Source organism: Giraffa tippelskirchi, chromosome 5 (genome assembly GCF_054371585.1).
Source record: "Giraffa tippelskirchi isolate mGirTip1 chromosome 5, T2T-mGirTip1v1.2.pri, whole genome shotgun sequence".
Taxonomy (NCBI): domain Eukaryota; kingdom Metazoa; phylum Chordata; class Mammalia; order Artiodactyla; family Giraffidae; genus Giraffa; species Giraffa tippelskirchi.
The window spans coordinates 29,483,234-29,493,070 of NC_137279.1; the positions used below are offsets into that span (position 1 = coordinate 29,483,234).

The window sequence follows — 9,837 nt, forward strand, 5'->3', positions numbered from 1 at the left end:
CTATGGGTTTCATCCCCTGTCCTGGGAGCCCATTTCAAGCCCCTTATGTCTCGACCAGCATCTGGGAACCAGCCCCCAGGCAGCCGCAGCATTAGCTCACCTCACCTACTATTTTGGGTCATGTTATTCATTTTTGTGCCCCTGAAAATTTCCATTACTCTTCTGCAACCTCAGCTCTCCTTCTAAAAGATGTGTATCATATTTGCCTGGCATTTCTAAGCTATTCTTTTTTAAAAAATAGGAATGTTCTCAGGTTATCTTGATTGGCATATTCCTGAAAAAAAGGAGCACTCTATTTCAAAACTCTCATAAACATACACATATAACCACCAAAATGCAACAGGTACAAGGAGGAAACATTAAACCATGACAAAGACAATGTGACTATCTTGGAGGCAGATGAAAGTCTGACCTGAGTCCAGGGGTCTTCACAATCATCCAGTCCACCCGTGGTCCTCACTGGAGGTATTCATTGTGATGGGAGGGAAGAGTTTAGTTAGGCTGCTGCTGACAGCCAGGACAAAGGGAGCCATATCATCCCTGAGCCTCTGCCCATCCATAAACGGACCTAATTTTCCTGAAGCAGCAGCCTGGAGCTTCAGGGACTATTGTCAGGACCTCAGGAGACCCACCACCCTCATTGGCATTTGGAAATAGTGAGAGATTCATAGACCAATGTTCAGTAGGAGACTACAGCAGGTGCCAGGAGATGTTAGAAGAGACTATAACAGACTGAATGTTCATGTCACCCCCCAAATCCATACGTTGGAACCCTAAATCCTAGTGTGATGTCATTAGGAAGTGAGGTCTTTGGGAGCTGATTAGTTCATGAAGGTGGAGCCCTCATGGATGGAATCAGTGCCCTTATAGAAGGGACCCCCAAGGAACTCCCTCACCTTTCCATCACATGAGGACACAGGAGAAGATGGCATCCATGAACCCAGAATTGAGCCTCCACCAGACATCGAATCTGTCAGCACTTTGATCTTGAACTTCCATCCTCCAGACTCTGAAAAATAAATGTCTACTCTTTAAAAGCCCCCCCAGCCTTTGACGTTCTGCCAAGTGGTCAGTTCTGACCAAGGCATGGGGGATTTCCCTGGGACAGGCCAGGATGAAGTTGGTACCTCTGGAAGCTGATTTATTTGTACAAGGGAACTTTATAAACTGGGAATGAGGGTAATTGCTGGATTACCAAGGACTCTCCTTTGGTGGAAAGAATGCATCTATCTTACAGGTTTCAAAATCCAGCAGGCAGATATGTGTAGACCAAGGCCAGAGCAGGTGGTGAAATTGTTCAGAGGGTGTGTCTTCTTAGGAAAAATGTTTGGAGCTATCCCACTCATCAGGACGTAAGTATCGCATTTCTCTCAGCCCCAACATTTGAATATACACATCCATACAACTCCAGTTTTCTCTTTTCCCCCTGCTTTCCAACCATTTACTATTGTTGTAATCTCTCAATTTAGAAATCCACAGAGGGCTGGGATCAGGTTCCAGGCATCGAGTTAACTGGGGTCTTGTTTTTAGAGAAACTGGTGAGTGGATGGAATCTGAGGTTGTTGTTGCTTTTGTTCGGTCGCTAAGTCAAGTCCAACTCTTTGTAACCCCATGAACTGCAGCATGCCATGCTTCCCTGTCCTTCATTGTCTCCTGGAGTTTTCTCAAATGCATGCCCATTGAGCTGATGGTGCCATCCAACCATCTCACTGGGAGGTAGAGCCAAATTTCCTCCTTATTGCTGTGTTATCAGTGACCACTGTGCCCAGAGCACTGATCAAGAGCAAGTGCTTTACCAAGTGCTTTATGGGCACCGTATTGGCTTCCTGGGGTTTCCATTATCCTCCACACTTTGCAAAGAGTGAGAGTTAAAGAGAGATGGGGGCAAGCTGTTTGTGCCCCCAGGGCTACAAAGTTGCAGACCTGGGATGTGAACCCAGGGTTTACTCACTCTGGAGAGCATAGTGGTATTATCATGGTTTTTCCTGACCATTTCCTGGAATTCTAGCTGCCCAGCCAGCAGCAAGGGTCTGCTCACATGTCTTCCTTGAGTCTGCTTCCCCAGATGCAGGGTGTGGCTGCATGTGTCAGGGATGTTCTCACCAGAAAATGCCTGCAAGGGAGAAGTAGAGCAGAGAAGGGAGGGAGATGGTCCTTTGTGGTCCCAGCAGAGTCTCTGGAACATAAGGGGATGGGCTCTAGCTTATACATAAAGTGTGCGGTAGAGACCGTGGTCTGTCCTTTTATGCCCCTACATTCATTGGTCAAGAGCCTGCCTTGGGGGCTACATGCCTTCCAGGACCTGAAAGCAGTTCTCTGGAGAAGGAGGTGACACAAACATTGGCACCCAGCACTCGGGTAGCGAGGAGATTGCGCCATCGATCCAGGTTCTGAGTGGGGCCCCAGTAGCATCTACTACATTCTACCCTCGCCGGCTCAGAGTCACCTGTTTCTCAATTCAAACCCAGCCATCCATCCATAGATTCTCCATGAGCCTGCTCTTCATTCCTGGGAAAATTTATAAGAAGAGGGTTAGTGTGATGAACTGCAGCCCCACAGCTACAGTAAAACTCACGACGCAACTGACTCATCATTTCCTTATTCTGGATGTCCTCCCCATGAACTCGTGCTCCTTCTGGTCTAGCTGACTTGACTAGTGAGGGGATCCACTAGATGTCATGGTTGCTATTTCTTTTGTGACCATAATTAGTGTACTTGTCCATTTACAGTTAACAGCATATTAAAAAGCAGAAACATCACTTTGCAGACAAAGGTCCGTATAGTTAAAGCTGTGTTGTTTTGTTTTTTTTTTTCCAGAAGTCACGTACAGATGTGAGAGTTGGACCATAAAGAAGGCTGAGTGCCAAAGCATTGGTGTTTTCGAACTGTGGTGCTGGAGAAGACTCTTGAGAGTCCCTCAGACTGCAATGAGATCAAGCTGGTCAGTTCTAATGGAAATCAACAGTGAATATTCTTTGGAAGGACTGATGCTGAAGCTGAAGCTCCAATACTTTAGCCACCTGATGCGAAGAGCCAGCTCACTGGAAAAGACCCTGATGCGGGGAAAGATTGACGGCAAAAGGAGAAGGCAGTGGCAGAGGATGAGATGGTTAGATAGCATCACTGACTCAATGGACATGAATTTGAGCAAACTCTGGGAGACAGTGAAGGGCAGGGGAGCTGAGGTGCCCAGGAGATCCCGCATGCAGGAAAAGCAAACTCACACCTAGAAAACACAGCAGTCCATCAAGATGAGTCCCTAGCCTTTCCAGCAGGGAAATGGTTTCATGGAACCAATTGGACACTGAGCAGCTGGTTGGCACCTTTGGGGGATGTTGTGATGTCATGACAGAAATTTATGGTAAGTGCCTGTTACTGAGAGCTAGACACACAGTAATAGTATTAATAGAATCACACCAGCCTTAGTGAGAAGACGTCCAGACGGTCACTTCAAAATCTATGGTCATGACTACTTCATCCATGAGTCCACTGCCCTTAACAGAGATGGCTGAGGCCAGAGGCTGCCTGAGGACTGACCAAGCTGTCCTGCCCACAGGGTTGCTAGGGGCCCTGGTGGACATTGCCATCTGACTGTGCTGTCCTCAGCAGTCCCTCAGCAGTCTGTCCATGTGCCTCTTCCCCAGGATTGTTCATCCGTCATCTTGTTTGTTTCCTCCTAGTCTTCCAAGAGACTTGAGAAGCTGGTCATCACTGCCCACAAGTGTGTTCGGATCCTCACCTGGGCCATGTCTCTCTCCACCCAAAGCTCTGCCCATTAGGAAGTTCCCCTCACCGTGTCCTCAAGGGCCACCTCTACGTGGAGCAGTGCCATAGCTGGGATCCCTCTGCAGCTGGTGCTGTGCTATGAGCTGTATTGTGTCCCCAGATTCAAGTGTGGACTTCCAATATGATGGTATTAGGAGGCGGAGCCTTGGTGAGGTGACTAGGTTTAGATGAGATTGTGAGGGTGGGGCCTCAGGAAGGGATTAGTGCCCTGATAAGAGGAAGAGGAGACCAGGGCCCTCACTCCTTCTTTCTTTCTTTCTTTCTCTCCTTTCTGCCCTGTCTCCAACCACATCTGCTGTATGAGGACATACAGCAAGGAGGCAGCCTGAACCGACTCAGACAGATGGTTAAGGGGGCGACTGACCCAGAAATCCCACCTCAAGGATTTTTTTTAAGAAGATTTTTTTATGTGGACCATTTTTAAAGTCTTTATTCAATTTGTTACAACATTGCTTCTGTTTGATGCTTTTGTTCTTCAGCCTGGAGGCATGTGGGATCTTAGCTCCCAGCCAGGGATTGAACTTGAACCTCCTGCCTTGGAAGGCAAAGTCTTAACCACTGGACCGCCAAGAAGTCCCATTGCATCAAGGATTTGATTGTAAGGAGCAGATCTTTGCATCCCTATGCAAAGATGTGTGTGCAAGAATGTCCACTGCAGCACCATTTCCATGGGAAGTTATCTGCTCCTAGGAGTCCAAGCTAATGACCAAAATTAATTCAGAAAACCCCACCTCTGCTCATCATGCTGCAGAGATGCTTGTGGGCTCCTGGGAGGCAAGGGTGAATCAGGCTAGCGATCAGGTGCGGTCCTGCTGCTCAGCTCCATTGTAACTCACCCTGACTCTCCAGTGGGGAGAGAATCCTGGCAAGCCCATAAACCCTGCCTCCTGTCTACAGTGTGGGGCACAAGCCAGGGTGCTGGGGCCACTTGACTAAGCTGTAGGCCAGTGGTTGTTAAGGTCACTGTAGGACACCTACTTCCAGGAATGCCCTGGCTGTAGGCCAGTGGGGCCCCCGGGTCTCTCTGTGGGGGTTATGGCTTTCCCTGGAGCCTCCTCCTTCAGAAGCCAAGGCCACCTGCCACGTTCTGCAGAGAGGAGCCTCCTTGACTGTGGGTGCACAGAGAAGGGGCTGAAGGCTAGGGGACCTGAGCCCTGGGGCTCCTGGCTGCTCCAGCCCAGTCCAGTCCTGACCCAAAGGCCTGGCTGCCCTTCCCCGCCCCCCATCCACTGGCATTAGATGTGGGCCTTCCTCTGACTTGAATCCACCAGATCAGGGCTGATGGGGAAACACCCTGAATTTGAGAGCCAGTGTCTACAGTGAGCAGAGAACCGAGAGGGTCAAGTCCTTCCTGCCCCAGGCCTCTGCCTACCCTGCCCTTCCTGCTGCTCCCTTGCCATGCTGGAACGTTCTGCAACCAGGCCCCCATGACACCCTCTGCCTAGCCTTTGGGGTCTCAGCTCAGTGGGGACACCCCCGACCACCTGTCCCTCTGCCCAGTCTGTCCCCAACTATTTCCTATTTTTCATGGCACATACTCGGCTCTGACACCATCCGGACAAGTATATGTTACATTGCTCCTGCCCACCCCACCACCCACCGAGCGTCCCCAGCAAACTCAGTCAGGTACTCGGTACATGCCCTAGTGGAGCGTGAGGCCAAGGTCGGGATCCCAGGCTCATCCACACTAAACCTTTGAAACAGCATCCTCAAAGATTTGGCCCCTGAAGGGCACAGGAAGGAGCAACGCAGACCACCGCTCTCCCCTCAGCATGGCAGACTCTGTCCCAGGTTCCTGGCACCCACCAGGCTCCTATGGCTCTCCGTCTGGCTGTTTCAGGTTAGGTGAGCTGTTGCTGATAACTTGGGAACGTGGTGATAAGGGCTGAGCGTGGGTAACGCTTACCTGCTGGCTCTTGTGAGAACCACGGGTACACTGGGGCTGTGTCAAGTGTCTGCTGCGGGGTTTCCAGGGGTCCCTCTCCTGGGAGTCTGGGCAGACAGGCGGGGTGTGGGGGATGGGCGGTTTCCATTTTTAGGATGAATTCCCTTCTGGAAAGCTGCAGGCACGTCTTTGGCACGGATGCCCAGCCGGGCTTGCTGAGGCTCACATTCCCCCTTCGTCTGCCTCCTTAGGCCAGGATGGGGAGGGTGCTTGCACCCGGAGCTGCTCCACGTCTGGGGCTCCTTTGAGGAAAAAACCAGCCAGACCAGCGGTGAACATGCCCACCCCAGGGAGCTTAGGACCCTGAACCAATGCCTGTGATCTGGGCGCAGGCAGGTGGGGCAGCCAGGTTTGCAGACACAAATTCAAGATACCCAGTTAAATTTGAACTTCAGATAAACCAGAGAAAATGCCTTGTGTGGGCAGGTTCTACACAGGCGGCAACCCACTTCTGACAACAGGCTATGGTCAGAAAACCAGCACACGGACGCACCCTGGATTCACCAGCCACGTCGGGCGGTGCCGGGCGGGCAGCTCAGGAGTGGTCCTGGCAGGTGGGGCCCCAGACAGCACTGTCCACAGACCTCTATACCCTGGTGGGCAGGCCCGCACGGCCACGGCCAGCCTGGCAGCTACCAGCTGCATGTGGCTACTGCCTGGTGGCCTGGGGCCCTGAGAATGTGGGCTGACATGGTCACAGGAGGCTGCAGCCCCTCTGCTGGACAGTGTGGTGGAGGGGAGGAACCAGGAGGCCCCTTTGAATCTCTGGGCAGAGGCCTGGGAGTTCGGAGGAAATTCTCTCTGAACTGGAGAGATGAGGCAACCCAACCATGAGAAGCCCAAGGAAAGCAAGTGTGGGGAGCAGGGTGAGCCAAGGGAGAGGTGGGGGAGGGAAGGCAGGGTCGGCTGCTCTCTGGACATGGTCTGGACATGGTCTGGATGGGGATTTATTCAGACTGAAGGACGGAAGCGGTGACGACACCAGCTGATCCTTCCCTGTCTCGGGCAGTGGGTCTGGCCAGGTGCTTGCTGTGTCCACCAGCCCGGCTGTGTTTCCTGAGCAGTAAGGCGGTTATCAGCCCTGAGGGAGGTGGGCAGACAAAGCACCAGAGAAGGGGGCTCGGGCCTGTAGTTTTCTCTGTGTTGGGTTAGGAAACCCCAGGTAGTTCGAGCCCCACCCCACCTACTCACCACCAAGATCTCAGACCCGCGACCCTGGCTGGCTCTGCCCAGAGAGGCTGCCCGTGAGCACCCTGGAGGGTCTCTTTTTTTTTGAGCATTTCTTTGAATTGTATTGAAAATTTACATGGACATTAGAAAGATATCAAGCCAAACAGTGCTGGTTTGGGGTTGTTTCTCCTGGCGAAAGAAAGCTTCAGAGGAGCAATGACTGGTCACATTTCTGAGCAAAAAGAACAAAAGAGAAGAAAGGAAGAATGAACACAGATTCTGGAAAACATGCAAAGAGGCTCTCTCAAGAGACACGGGACAATAGAATGGCCATGGTCGTAGGGCTATATGGGGATGGGCACACTCAGATGGTATTTCAATGCAAGTTAAACCAATGAATTCAGGGCAGATTTATCAACATCAAAGCTCTCCCTCCAGGTCCCACATGGAGCAGAAACCTCTTTCAAAACCCCAACTGGCCTTGGAAGTCTGAATGGAGTAATTTTGCTCTCACTAAGCTTAAACTCCCCCATCTCTCCTTTCCTCACCTCTCTTTTCCTTTCTCCATCTGAATGTTAGTAGATCCACTCACCCCGCTTGCTAAGGGGGTCTGCAGAAGGTCTGTGAATGCTGAAGAAGATATGAATGTTGCTTGACTTTCTCGTCCATATTCAGAAATGTTTATGGAGAATCCCAGGGACGGCGGAGCCTGCTGGGCTGCCATCTATGGGGTCGCACAGAGTCGGACACGACTGAGGTGACTTAGCAGTAGCAGTAGCAGTAGACAATCAACCCATTGAACCGGAGAATTGATGTTTAAAAGGAAAAACAGAAAACTCAAATGAAAGACTTGCAAGCAATACTTCCACACCCACAGCTGAGCTCTCCTGCCTCAGTCACTTCCACTCAGGTGAGTCATCCTGCAGTTGTCTCTCTGAGGTTACATTGGGTCCATTCTCCAGCTCGGATGGACCTTTTTCTGCCTTGTTAGATTAGGACAAGACACTTCCATTTAAAATACCAAGTAAGTTGGGAGAGAGCTTCTTGTCTGGACACATGAACACTTGTTAAGAGTGTGTGTGTGTGCGCATGTGCGCACACACACACACATGCACACGTGCACAATTTGGAGGGAGAGGGTATTGGTTGGTTTCTGGTTTGAGACAATATGGAATGCTAACTCTTCTGTAATGGTAGCCTTCTCCTTTAAACTTAGTGCAGCTGCTGAAGACAAGATTATTAAAAGGTTTTCTTCTCTTTTTCAAAGTCTGTGAGCCTCCAACCTGGGAGCCCTGGAACTAGAGCAGCTTGGCCGCTGTCTTCCTCTGTTTGAAAGCGTTCACTTCGTCATCCAGGGATTTCTTCTTATCATCCAGCTTCTTCTTCTCATCCCCGTGTAGTTTCTTCAGATAATCAAGCTTCTAATGCAGCTCTGTCTCTGCCTCTTTAAGTTCAGCTTCTTTCTCTTTGACTCTCTGGATGAAAATCTGTCTCATCTCCTCTTCTTTTTTTTTTGGAGCTCCTCTAGGAACTCGTTCCTTTTGGCCTCATATGTCTCCTGTAAACTGAATGGTTTGCTGTCAGGGTCGGTGTCGTTGAAGCCCATCTCCTCCACCTTACTGTGGCGGTACAGCTTGTAGTGAGGAATGTGGGTCTGCTCTTGGAGACCCTCCATGTTGACTCAGATCAGCATCTTCTGCAGCTTCACAAAGTCACAGTGGGCTTCATTTTCAACTTGCACCGTGCCCCAGGGATACTGCTGCACTTTCATCATCTTGTTACCTGGCTTCAGTTCTTTTGTGCTGCCCACAACAGCAAACGGCAGGTGGGTGTTCATGGTTCTGTTGATCTCTGCTGCTGACTTATCATCTGTAGGGAACTGGTAGATCTGGACTCTGTTGCTGACAAGCTATGAGTAGATTTTGATTTTGATTTTGATTTTGAACTTGGTTAGCTCACTCTTAGAAATGGCATCTGATTTGACAATGATGGGGATGACGTTCACCTTACTCTCCAGCTTCTTCATAGTCACCAGGTCCAGAGACTTCAAGGAATGACCCATGGAGGCAATGAAGTACAAGCAGGTATGGATGTGAGAGTCATGGTAGGTGTGCAGTACCCTGCAGATCTTCAGCTCCTCTTACAAGTAGGCCTCAAACTGGGCATCAATGAATTCCACAATGGGCTTGTAGCTGTCCTTCTTGTTGATCTGATCCCTGAAGCCCACTGTGTTAACAATTGTCAGCCTTAGCCCCATGTTGCTCTCTTGAAGGTCATAGGTATTGGACTGGAGCTGAACACCCGGCTGTGTATGGGTGGCTGGCTCCCTCTCGACCTTGGTGTTGAACAGGGTGTCCATGAGGGTGGACTTGCCCAAACCTGTTTCTCCCACACACAGGATGTTGAAGCAGAAGCCCTGGCTGACTGACTTATTCACCAACTGGTCGGGCAAGCTGTCAAGCCCCATATGTCCAGCCAGGGGACCATTTGGCAACCTTCACCCACCTGGTGAGCTATATCGGTCACTGCCATCACTCCTGCATCCACCAGGGCTGCCATGGGCGCTGCCGCAATGGGAGCTAGAGCACAGGAAACAGCTAGGATCTCCCTCTTGATGGGCCCACAATGTTTATTTCTACAGAAATCCTGTCTGAGCCCCTGGCAGCCTAGATCTGTGTGGCTGGTTGCCTAGAATCTGACTCTGCTGGGGGACAGTGAGATGGGACTTGGGACTGAGAAGGGTTGGGGAGACCATCTCCCTTTCCTGAGAGTGCCTCCAAGATGCTCCAAGGCCTCTGCCACCCAAGCCAGAGATGAATTCTAACAGGAGAGGTTGCCTTTTAGGTACATTTTAAGAGAAGGTCCCATAGATTCTCTTAAAAAGAAAAAGAAAGGTAAGTCAGGACTGGGGAAATGGGTCATTTTAGAAAGGCAAG

The 9,837-nt window shown here is 50.5% G+C and overlaps 1 pseudogene; it reads right to left on the reverse strand.

Moving 5' to 3' along the window:
* Nucleotides 1-8,199: 8,199 nt before the first annotated feature.
* On the reverse strand, nt 8,200-9,433 carry LOC145505824 (septin-6 pseudogene; annotated as a pseudogene).
* Between the last annotated feature and the right edge of the window lie 404 nt (nt 9,434-9,837).